The sequence below is a fragment of the Lepus europaeus genome, chromosome 6 (genome assembly GCF_033115175.1).
Source record: "Lepus europaeus isolate LE1 chromosome 6, mLepTim1.pri, whole genome shotgun sequence".
NCBI classification, from domain to species: domain Eukaryota; kingdom Metazoa; phylum Chordata; class Mammalia; order Lagomorpha; family Leporidae; genus Lepus; species Lepus europaeus.
In genome coordinates, this window is record NC_084832.1 from 96,597,716 (window position 1) to 96,610,565 (window position 12,850).

Here is a 12,850-nt window from a genome sequence, read left to right on the forward strand (position 1 = left end):
ACCTTATACAAAAATTCACTCAACATGGATTAAAGACTTAAATCTATGACCCAAAACCATCAAATTATTAGAGAGCATTGGAGAAACCCTGCAAGATATAGGCACTGCCAAAGACTTCTTGGAAAAGACTCCAGGAGCACAGGCAGTCAAAACCAAAATTAACATTTGGGATTGCATCAAATTGAGAAGTTTCTGTACTTCAAAAGAAACAGTAAGGAAAGTGAAGAGGCAACCGACAGAATGGGAAAAAATATTTGCAAACTATACTACAGATAAAGGGTTGATAACCAGAATCTACAAAGAAATCACTATTCCTCAGGAGTATAGAGAAGGGCTATAAACAATCGTCAAATCTCAAAATGTTAATATTGCTCATATACAGTATAGATTTTTATAGTCTGTATACTGGTTACCAAAAATTAGGGATAACATATTTGTCTTTTAGGTACAGGCCTATTTTTTAAGATTCATTTATTTATTTGAAAGGCAGAGAAATAGAGAGGCAGCAGGAGAGATAGAGAGAAAGGTTTTCCATCTGCTGGTTCACAACCCAAATGGCTGCAATGGCCGGAGCTGGGCCAATCCGAAGTCAGGAGTATGGAGCGTCTTTCAGGTCTCCCATGTGGGTGCAGGGGCCCAAAGACTTGGGCCATCTTCTACTGCTTTCCCAGGCTATAGCAGAGAGCTGGATTAGAAGTGGAGCATGAGAACTTATTTATTCATCAGTTGATAGACATCTGGGTTGATTCAGTGTCTTAACAACTGTGAGTTGAGTTGCTATAAACATGGGGGTACAGATAACTCTTCATATGCTGATTTCATTTTGCTTAAGTAAATTCTGAGGAATGGGGTGGTTGGGTCATATGGTAGATGCATTTCAGAATTCTGAGTAATCTCCATACTGTATTCCATAATGGTTGTACTAGTTTACATTCCCATCAAAGTGTATGTATTTCTTCTTTTTTTTTTTTTTTTTGGACAGGCAGAGTGGATAGTGAGAGAGAGAGAGAGACAGGGAGAAAGGTCTTCCTTTTTGCTGTTGGTTCACCCTCCAATGGCCGCTGCAGCCGGCACATCTCGCTGATCCGAAGCCAGGAGCCAGGTACTTCTCCTGGTCTCCCATTCGGGTGCAGGGCCCAAGGACTTGGCCATCCTCCACTGCCTTCCTGGGCCACAGCAGAGAGCTGGCCTGGAAGAGGGGCAACCGGGATAGAATCCGGCGCCCCAACCGGGACTAGAACCCGGTGTGGCGGTGCTGAAAGGCGGAGGATTAGCCTGTTAAGCCACGGTGCTGACCCCAATGTGTATGTATTTCATGTTGTATTTTATCAATAATTTTTTTCTGCAGCTATTGAGATAATCATGTTTTTTTTTTTAAATTTTTTGACAGGCAGAGTGGACAGTGAGAGAGAGAGAGACAGAGCGAAAGGTCTTTCTTTGCTGTTGGTTCACCCTCCAATGGCTGCCACAGCCGTCGCGCTGCAGCCAGTGCACTGCGCTGATCTGATGGCAGGAGCCAGGGGCTTCTCCTGGTCTCCCATGGGGTGCAGGGCCCAAGCACTTGAGCCATCCTCCACTGCACTCCCAGGCCACATCAGAGAGCTGGCCTGGAAGAGGGGCAACCAGGACAGAATCCGGTGCCCCGACCGGGACTAGAACCCGGTGTGCCGCAGGTGGAGGATTAGCCTATTGAGCTGCGGCGCCGGCCAATCATGTAGTTTTTAATCCTTAAGTTGCTAATGTGATGTATCATGTTTATTTATTTGCATATATTGATGCTTCTCTGAATGCTAGGCTTAAATCCCACTTCGTCCAGGTGAATGAATTTCTTCAAGTGTTGTTGAAATAGATTAACTAATAATTTGTTGAGAACTTTTGCATCCATGTTCATCAAGGATATTGGTCCATAATTCTTTCTCTGTTGTACCTTTTTCTCATTTTGAATTGAGGTGATGCTGGCTTCATAGAAGGAGTTTGGGAGGATTCCCTTCCTTTCAATTTTTAAAAATAATTTGAGAAGAATTGTGATTAGTTCTTCATGAAAAGTTTTTTAGAATTCAGCAGTGAAGCCATCCAGTCCTGGGCTTTTCATTGTTGGGTGGGTATTGATTCCACCTGGGTCTTGGTTAATGTTCCGTTTAGGTTTTCTGTCTTCATGACTCAATTTTGGTAGGTAGCATATGTCCAGAAATTCAGTTCTAGATTTTCCCAGTTTGTAGACATACAGTTGTGTGTAGTAATCCCTGATGATTCTTTTTATTTCTGTGGTATCTACTTTAACACCTGCATTTTCATCTCTGATTTTACTATTTGAGTCTTTTCCCTTTCTTGGTTTGTGTGGCCACAGTGTATTGATTTTGCTTATTTGTAAAAAATGTAGCTCTTCATTTCACTGATATCTAGTTTCTTTTTGGGAGAGTCTCAATTTTGTTCATTTCTTTTCCTATTTTAATATTTGTTTCCTCTTCTCACTTAGGGTGTGGTTTGTTGTTTTTCTAGATCCTTGAGATGTTCTGTAGGATCATTTATTTGATGACTTTTCAGTTTTTGATGTATGCACTAAAGCTATAAATTTTCCTCTTAACACTGGTTTTACTATTTTTTTTTTTTGACAGGCAAAGTGGACAGTGAGAGAGAAAGAGAGACAGAGAGAAAGGTTTTTTCCGTTGGTTCACCCCCCAATGGCCGCTGCGGCCAGCACACCGAGCTGATCCGAAGCCAGGTGCTTCTCCTGGTCTCCCATGTGGGTGCAGGGCCCAAGGACTTGGGCCATCCTCCACTGCCTTCCTGGGCCACAGCGCAGAGCTGGACAGGAAGAGGAGTGACTGGGACAGAATCTGGCGCCTTGACCGGGACTAGGACCTCTGTGCTGGTGTCACAGGTGGAGGATTAGCCTATTGAGCTGCGGCACTGGCCAACACTGCTTTTACTGTGTCCCATAAGTTTTGGTATGTTGTGTTTTCATCTTTACTCATTTCTAGGGATTTTTAAACTTGTTTTTTATTTATGACTATCTTTTCATTCAGTTGCATGTTTTTCAGTCTCCATGTGTTTGCATATTTTCTAGAGTTGCTAATTTCCATCCTCATTCCATTTTGTTCAAAACATATGCATGATATGCTTTCAATCTTTTTAAAAATTTCTTGAGATTTGTTTTATGGCATATCTCGTGGCCTATCCTAAAGGAAGTTCCATGCACTGATAAAAAGAATGCATTCTGCAGCTGTGTGAAAAAATATTCAGTAGATATAAATGAAGTACATTTTCCAATAGTGTAGATTAGATCTTTTGTTTCTTTATTGATATTTTTTCTAGTTGATCTGACTGGTGATGAAAGTGGGGTTTGTGTGGGATCTCTGTCCTTGATGTACTGTACATTTTGATTTAATGCTATAACTAGTACTCAAACAGTATGTTTCACTTTGTGTTTCTATGTGGGTGCAAACTGTTGAAGTATTTATACTAGATTGACCTTCTGTATATAAATAGAATTGAAAATGAATCTTGATGTGAATGGAAGGGGAGAGGGAGTGGGAGAGGGGAGGGTTGCGGGTGGGAGGGAAGTTATGGGACGGGGAAGCCATTGTAATCCATAAGCTGTATACTGGAAATTTATATTCATTAAATAAAAGTAAAAAAAAAAAAAACCTACAATAAAAAAAAAGAATGTTAAAAAAAAAAAAAGAAAGTGGGGTTTGAAGTTCCCTTCTGTTTTTCTTCCTTTTTTTTTTTTTACAGGCAAGTGGATAGTGAGAGAGAGAGACAGAGAGAAAGGTCTTCCTTTTTGCCGTTGGTTCACCCTCCAATGGCTGCTGCGGCCGGCGCATCTCGCTGATCCGAAGCCAGGAGCCAGGTGCTTCTCCTGGTCTCCCATGCGGGTGCAGGGCCCAAGGGCTTGGGCCATCATCCACTGCTTTCCTGGGCCATAGCAGAGAGCTGGCCTGGAAGAGGGGCAACTGGGATAGAATCCGGCACCCCGACCGGGACTAGAATCCGGTGTGCTGGTGCCACAAGGCGGAGGATTAGCCTGTTAAGCCACGGCGCCAGCACCCTTTTCTTATAGTATTGGAATATGTATTTTTATATCCATTCACATTTGTTTTATATACCACTTGCCCTACAAATGGGCACATATAAATATAGTCATAGCTTTCTCTTGAATTGATCTCTTAATCATTACATAATGTCTTTCATTGTCTCTTCAATCAGTTTTTGTGTTAAAGTATATTTTGTCTGATATTAGGATGGCTACTCCTACTCACATTTTTGTTCCCATCAGCTTGAAATATCTTTTTCCACCCTTTCACTTTCATTATTTTTTTTCAAATTAATTCACTGGCCTTTAGAAAAATCCATTCTTTTTTTTTTTAAATTTGACAGAGTTAGACAGTGAGAGAGAGATAGAGAGAGGAAGATCTTCCTTCCATTGGTTCACCCACTAAATGGCTGCTATGGCCAGAGGTATGCGGATCCGAAGCCAGGAGCCAGGTGCCTCCTCCTGGTCTCTCATGCAGGTACAGGGGCCCATTCACTTGGGCCATCCTCTACTGCCTTCCCAGGCCACAGCAGAGAGCTGGACTGGAAGAGGAGCAATCAGGACTAGAACCCTGTACCCATATGGAATGCCAGCACCGCAGGCAGAGGATTAACCAAGTGAGCCACCATACTGTCCCCACTTTATTTATTTTTTTCCCACTTTATTTTTTAAAATATTTATTATTTTATTTGAAAGTCAGAGTCACACAGAGAGGAAAGGAGAGGCAGAAAAGAGAGAGAGAGGTCTTCCATTAGCTGGTTCACACCCCAGTTGGCCACAATGGCTGGAGCTGTTCTGATCTGAAGCCAGGAGCCAGGAGCCTCTTCCACTTCTCCCACATGGGTGCAGGGACTCAGGACTTGGGCCATCTTCTACTGCTTTCCCAGACCATAGCAGAGAGCTTGATCAGGAGTGAGGCATCCAGGATCCGAACCGACACCCATATGGGATGCCAGCACCCAGGTGGTGGCTTTACCTGCTACTCCACAGGGCAGGCCCCCTTTCACTTTCAGTCTGTGTGTATCTTTGTTGGTGATGTGTGTTTCTTGTAGGCAGCAAATAGATGGGTCTTGTTTTCTAACCCATTCATACAGACTAGGCCATTTGAATTCAATATTATGGTAAGTAATGACTTGGTCCTCACATTTTCCCACTAGTATTCCTATTGTTTGGTTTGGATTTCCTTTTTAATTTAACTAGGAGATTTTTTTGGCTTCACATTCTTTCTTGATGTTAACTATCTTTCTCTTTTCCTGGGTGTAGCACATCTCTAAGTGTCATTTGTAAAGTTAGATAAGTGGTGACAAATTTGCTCAATTGATGTCTAGGAAGATCTTTATTTCATTTCTTTTATGAACGAGAGTATCATTGGGTACAGTATTCTGGGATACTTTTATATTTTCCTTTGGGACTTGGACTGTTTCACCATTCTCTTGTAGCCTGTAGGGTTTCTGATAAGAAATCAGCTACCAATCTGATTAAAGATGCTTTGAAGGCAATCTTGCATTTCTCTTGGCACATTTTACTATCTTATCTTTATTTTTGAATCTTTGACTAAAATTTTCGCTTTGAAGACTTTTTCTGATCATATATATTAGGAGTTCTATGTGCTTCATGTACATGGATGTCCCTATCTTTCTCCAAATTAGGGAAATTTTCTATTTCACTGAATATGTCTTCTGATCCATTCTTTTCTTCCTTCAGAAACTCATAAGCACGTATGTTTGGTCATTTTCTGGTATTCCACAAATCTCAAACATTATTTTTAATTTTTCTTTTTCTTATTTTTTTTGTTTGAGTTATTTCAAAAAATCTGTCTTCTGGCTTGGGTATTCTTTCTTCTGCCTCACTGAGTCTATTTTTAAGACTTTCTACTATAATTGTTATTAGAATACTAAATAGTAATGGTAAGAGTGGGAATCCTTGTCTGGTTCTGGATATTAGTGGGAATGTTTCCAAATTTTCCCCATTCTTTAGGATGCTATTTGTGGCTTTGTCATAGATAGCCTTGATCGTGTTGAGGAATGTTCCTTCTATACCCAATTTGCTTAAGATTTTCATCATGAAAGGATGTCGCACTCTATGAAATGTTTTCTCTCCATCTACGGAAATAATCATATGGTTTTTATTCTCCAGCTTGTTAATGTGATGTATCACACTTATTGATTTGCAAATGTTCAAACATCCCTGAATACCAGAGATAAATCCCACTAGGTCTGCTTGAATCATCTTTCTGATATGTTATTGGATTCAATTTACTCGTATTTTGCTGAGGAGTTTTGGGTCTATGCTAATCAGGAATATTGGCCTATAGTTCTCATTCTATGTTGTATCTTTTTCTGGTTTAGGAATTAAAGAGGTGCTGGTTTCAAAGAAGGGAGTTTGGGAGGATTCGCTCCCTTTCAATTGTTTTGAATAGCTTGATAATAATTGGAATTAGTTCTTTAAATGTTTGGTAGAATTCAGAAGTGAAACCATCTGGTCCTGGGCTTTGCTTTATTGGGAGGGTCTTTGTTACTGATTCAGTCTCTCTCTTGGTTATTGGTCTTTTGACGTTTCCTATGCCTTCATGACTCAAGTTTGGTAGATAATTGGTAGTAATTGCTAATTATTTTTTATTTCTGTGTTGTCTGTTGCTAAATTTTCCTTTTTATCTCTGTTTCTGTTGATTTTAACCTCCCCTCCCCGTTTTTTGTTGTTGTTGTTGTTGTTGTTAGTTTGGCCAATTATGTATCAATTTTGTTTATTTTTTCAAAAATCCAATTCTTCATTTCATGATCTTTTGTATTTATTTTTGGTTTCAATTTTGTTTATTTCTTCTCTGATTTTAATTATTTCTTTCCTCCTACTAATTTGGGTTTTTGTTTGTTGTTGCTCTTCTAGATCCTTTAGATGCATTCATAGCTCGTTTATTTGGTGCCTTTCCAATTCCTTGATGTAAGAACCAATTGTTATAAACTTCCTTCTTAACTCTGCTTTTGTCATTTCCCATAAGTTTTGATATATTGTATTATCTTTATTAGTTTCCAGAAACTTTTTGACTTCTCCTTTGATCTTTTTATTTCTCCCATGACATACTGTTCATTCAAGAGAATGTTGTTCAGTCTCTATGGGTTTGTATGTGTTCTACATCCTCTTTAGTGTTAGTTTCCAACTTCATTCCATTGTGGCCTGAAAAGGCAAATGTTGTTTTGATTTTTTTTTTAATTTGCTAGGACTCTCTTTATTACCTAGCATATGGCAAATCAAAGAGAAAATTCTAGGCACTGATGAAAAGAATGTGAATTCTGCAACTGTAGGATGAATGATTCTGTAGATATCAGGTCCATTTGGTCCAAAATGTAGATTAGTTCTTTTGTTTATTTTTGATTTACTCTCTGGTTGATCTATCCATTGATGAATGTGGGGTGTTGAGGTCTCCCATTACAATTTATTGGAACCTATGTCTCCCTTTAGATCTATTAACATTTTTTTTTAACAGCCAGGCACTCTGGCATTTGGTACATACACATGTACATCTTCCTGTTGATTTGATCCCTTAAATCATTACAGAGTGCCCTTCTTTGCCTCTTTTAATAGTTTTTGTGTTAAAGTCTCTTTTGTCTGACATTAGGATTGCTACACCTGCTCTTTTTTGCTTTCCATTAGCATGGAATATCTTTTTCCATCCGTTCACTTTTAGTCTCCATTTATCTTTGTTGGTGAGGTGTGTTTCTTGTAGACAGCAAATAGATGGGTTTTGTTTTTTAATCCATTCAGCCAGCCTGTATCTTTTACTTGGAGAGTTTAGAACATTTACATTCAAGATTACTTTTGCTAAGTAACAAATTGGCCAGGCCATTTTTTCTGTGAATATTCCAATGTTTGCTTTGGATTTTCTTTGTACTTTTCCTGGGAGATTTTCTGCCTTCATTTTCTTTCATAGTTATGACTATCTGTATTTCTGTGTTTAGCACATCCTTAAGCATATTTTGTAAGGCTGCATGAGTGGTAACAAATTCTTTGAATTTCTACTTATCAAGGAAGATCTTTGTTTCACGCTCATTCATAAATGAGAGCTTTGGAAGGTACAGTATTCTGGATTAAGAGTTTTTTTTTTTCTCTTCACACTTGGGCTATGTCTCTCCATTCTCTCCTATCTTGTAGGGTTTCTGATGAGAAGTCAGCTGTGAGTCTCATCGGAGATCCTCTGAAATTAATTTGGAGTTTCTCTTGCACACATTTTAGAATCTTTTATGTTTTACTTTTGAAACTTTGACTACAATGTGTCACGGTGAATATCGTTTCTGGTCATATCTATAAGGATTTCTATGAGCCTCATATATTCAGATATACCTATTTCTAAATTAGGGATGTTTTCTGTAATGATTTCATTGAATAGGCCTTCTAATCCATTCTCTCTTTCCACACCTTCAGGAACTCCCAAGATCCATATGTTGAGTTGTTTGATAGTGTCCCACAAATCTCAAACTTTTTTTAAACTTTCTTTTCTTTTTTTGGTTTTGTTTTGTGTGTATGTGACTGGGATATTTCCAAAGATTTGCCTTCTAGCTCGAATATTCTTGCTTCTGCCTCATCTAGTCATTGTTCTTTGATATACTGCATTCTTAATTTCTAATATCTCTTCAAAATCTCAATTTCCTGTGAGAATTTTTCATTCATGTCATATATGCTTTAATTCGAGAAGTTGCTTCTCATTGCTTCAAAGTAATTCTATGATTCATCTTTCAAATTCCATTTCAGGAATTTCATCAATCTCTTCATCTTCAAATTCTAATACTGAAGTGTTGTTCTGTTCCTGTAGGGGGCAGGTCACGTTGTCTTCCTTATTGTTTCTTGAATTTCTGCATTTATTTTTAGAACATCTGTGGAGACATGTGTTGGTGTGTTTCTCTGATGGCTTTTATCTTTGGCCTATTCCTTTGTGGCTTAGTAGAGTGTCTGCTCTTTCAGTGAAAACCCAGAAGTGTGTGCTGGGTGTGGCCAGAGAGCTTTGTTCAGTGCTATAGGGTTGGGCAAGTATCCAGGGTGACACCCAAGTTGGGCATGGTATATATCCTTTTTTATTAGCAGGGAGTGTTTGATCACTTCTGTTGCCATAATCACACCCTCATCCTCTCATTCAATGTGATCAATGACTGAGTATTAACCCACAGTGGTGTAATACTCGTCTGAGCTGCTGTAAGAACCACACAAAGAATCAGTGCAATCTTAGTGTCAGCATGGATTCTGTTGCAATGACCCAGATAATCAGAGAGCTCTGAGCACGTGGAGCTGCTCACAGTGATGGCTCAGAGACCCAGCTACATCCTGCACCCTCTCATATAGTCAGAATTCCCACACTCTCAGTATACAAGGCTTCCACTGTCACAGGGTACATAGGTTCCACTCCAACCTGTTAGACTGTCCCATCCAGAGAGCAGCAACAATGTTCCCAGAGGCAGCTGCCTATGGGTACTCCACCTAGGTGGTTTGAGCCCCAGAGTATGTGATATGTTGAGAGGCTTGGAGCACCTCCTAGGCCTATATGGGTACTCAATCTCCTGTCAATCTTCTCACCAGACTTGATGTCAATAGAGAATGTGGATTTTTCCCTCTGTTTAAATCTCTGGATCAGGTACATAAGAGCCATGGTCACAGCGCCTTCTTGTTTCACAGTGGTGCTTTCTCACTGCCAGTTGCCAGGTGTGTGGACCTGAGCAACTGCCACAGTGGTGATAATATGGCATCTTGTCTAGGCCAATTCCTGGGCTCCTGGGTGCATGCACAAGAGCTGGCACAGCTGTCATGTATGGAAAATATGTATAATCTTATGCAAGATTCTATTATTTGGATATTTTCTTTTTTTTTTAAATTTTTTTTTGACAGGCAGAGTGGACAGTGAGAGAGAGACAGAGACAGAGAGAAAGGTCTTCCTTTTGCCGTTGGTTCACCCTCTAATGGCCGCCGCGGTAGCGCGCTGCGGCCGGCGCACTGCGCTGTTCCGATGGCAGGAGCCAGGTGCTTCTCCTGGTCACCCATGGGGTGCAGGGCCCAAGGACTTGGGCCATCCTCCACTGCACTCCCTGGCCACAGCAGAGAGCTTGCCTGGAAGAGGGGCAACCGGGACAGGATCGGTGCCCCGACCGGGACTAGAACCCGGTGTGCCGGCACCGGCCTTATTTGGATATTTTCAAATTTTATATAAATTTAGTCATAGTACTAAATTTATATAAAGTACTAAATGACTTCCTTCTTTTGTTCAACATTATGCTTTTGAGATTAATACATCATGAATACATGTAACAGTTCATTTTTTTGTACATGTTTCAAACTGAGTATAATATCTCAAATATATTTACCCGTTCTAGTGTTGAGGGATATTTGAGAAGCAATAATTATTTTCTAGTGCAAACTTCACTAGTATAAGCATTCTTACAATCATATATGCTCAACCATTTGTGCCAAGATTCTCCAAGGCACAGGGCAAGGACAAAATTACTAAGTAATACGAAAGCACCAATATATGCTCCCACCAGGAGTGTGCAAGAGTTCTCATTTCTCTGAAACGTTCCCAATCCTTGCTATTGCTCATCTTCCCAATTTTGAGCTAATTTTGAGAAATTTTTCACTGTGATTTGAGTTTCAGTTTCCTTATCTTTAATGAAGATGAGTATCTTTTTAGGTATTTTTGGATATTCCTATTTAATCATATGTTAAAATACACATCTAACACTTTCCACCCATTTCCCTATAGTTTGGGTAGAGTTCTGGAAAGTTTTCTCAGTAATATACAGTCACAGTTTGTATATATGTTAAAAATATTAGTATATCCTCTGTAGTATTCATCTATTAAACATATGCTGTATAGGTAATTTCTCCCTATTTGAGGTTTGATTTTCTCCCTCCTTGTGAAATTTCTTGTGGACAAACATTTAGATTTAATAAATTCAGTTATCAAACATTGTTTAATATTTTGTCACAATAAACTGTAATAAATACTCTAATGCTTGCTTTTTACATCCAGCCTATTTTCTAAAGTTATTAATTATCATAATTTATTTATAGTTTGGGGTTTTCTACATAGACTATCATATTATCTACAAATAATGATGGTTCATTTCTATTTCTTAGGACAATGTACAATTAAGCACCTCTATAGAGTGCTGAAAAGGGGCAATGAAGATGGATAGTTCTAAACCAACAGAGGGTTGGTTAAGCATGAGTTGGGCCCAGATGCTCTCTCTGTATCATGTTTTGCCATGTGATTCCTCTACCCATGTTTTATGCTCTACCATTGCCACTCATCACCTTTAACAGTAGCCAAATAAGGATGGCCACTTCATCTTGGACTTGAACATCCAAACTGTATGCTGAATAAATAAAACTTTTCTCCTTATATTTTAACAAGTATCTCACTATAGTAATGTAAAGCTGATTAATAATTACTTAAGCAATGACAGATGCTACAGAAAAAAATTCAGTCAGGAAAGAGAAACTTCAGAGAGTGTACAGCTGTAGATGGGATGTTGGGGAACATTTACTGAAGAATGGATTTTTCTAAAGGCCAGTGAATTAATTTGAGAGAGAGAGAGAAGCAGACACCACACACACACACAGAGTAGGGAGGAGAGAGAAAAAGAGAAAGAGAGACTCTTCCATCTCCTGGAACTCTATCTGGGTCTCCCATATGGGTGATAGGCACCCAAGCATTTGAACTACCCTCTGTTGCCTTCCTAGGTGCATTAGCAGGGAGGTGGATCAGAAGTGGAGCAGGAGAGGTCAACGGCAAGCATCCCGAAAGACCACTGCGGGAGAGAATGCCCATCAAGCTACCCGCAAGGCAGCTCAGGCCTCTGCTCTCTCCCCAGAATGGCTGCCACGTGGAATTGCTCTTCCTCCGCTACATCTCCAACTGGGACCTGGACCCTGGCGCTGCTACCGCGTCACCTGGTTCACCTCCTGGAGCCCGTGCTACGACTGTGCCTGGCACGTGGCTGACTTCCTGAGAGGCAACCCCAACCTCACTCTGAGGATCTTCACCGCGCGCCTCTACTTCTGCGAGGACCGCAAGGCCGAGCCCGAGGGGCTGCGGTGGCTGCTCCGCGCGGGCGTCCAGCTCGGCATCATGACCTTCAAAGATTATTTTTACTGCTGGAATACTTTCGTGGAGAACCGTGAGAGAACGTTCAAGGCCTGGGAAGGCCTGCATGAAAATTCTGTCCGCCTGTCCAGACAGCTCTGGCGCATCCTTCTACCCCTTTATGAGGTTGATGACCTACGAGATGCGTTTCATACTTTGGGACTTTGATCGCAACCTCCAGGAATGCCACACACAATGAAACCTCTCTACTGAAGATGACAGTTAAAAGAAAAATCTTTCAAGTCTTCTCTGTTTTTCTACTTCAGCTCTCACCTTCTTAGAGCTTAGGAAAAAGACATTTCTATATGACTCTAAACATACCTGTTCTTGAAAATAGAGAAGGAACACAAACCTGCTAGGGTAATGTTGCACCTGTTGCTGTTTGGAATGCAACATCTTCCCTTACTGGGAACAACAGAATAACAGAAGCTGGGAGCATCCTAAGGGGTCAATGTCCTTTGACTTTTAGGTGAGATGAAAGCAGAAAGTAGATCCTAACAAGTGTGGTGAGAGGACCACATGTGTTTATATCAAGATCCTTTGCTGTATGATTCACGGGAGCTGTTAGTGGTATTTTCTACCCTTCCTCCGAGGTTCACTTTCAAGTGACACAAACTCTTCCATCAGGCTGTGATTAGGGAACCTCCTAATGAGAGAAGCTGGGTGACTCAGCTGCAGACTACCTCTCCCAA

The 12,850-nt window shown here is 40.3% G+C and overlaps 1 pseudogene; it reads left to right on the plus strand.

Moving 5' to 3' along the window:
• The window catches only part of LOC133762149 (protein FAM186A-like), a 105,594-nt pseudogene that overhangs the window by 43,961 nt on the left and 48,783 nt on the right, over window positions 1–12,850 (plus strand).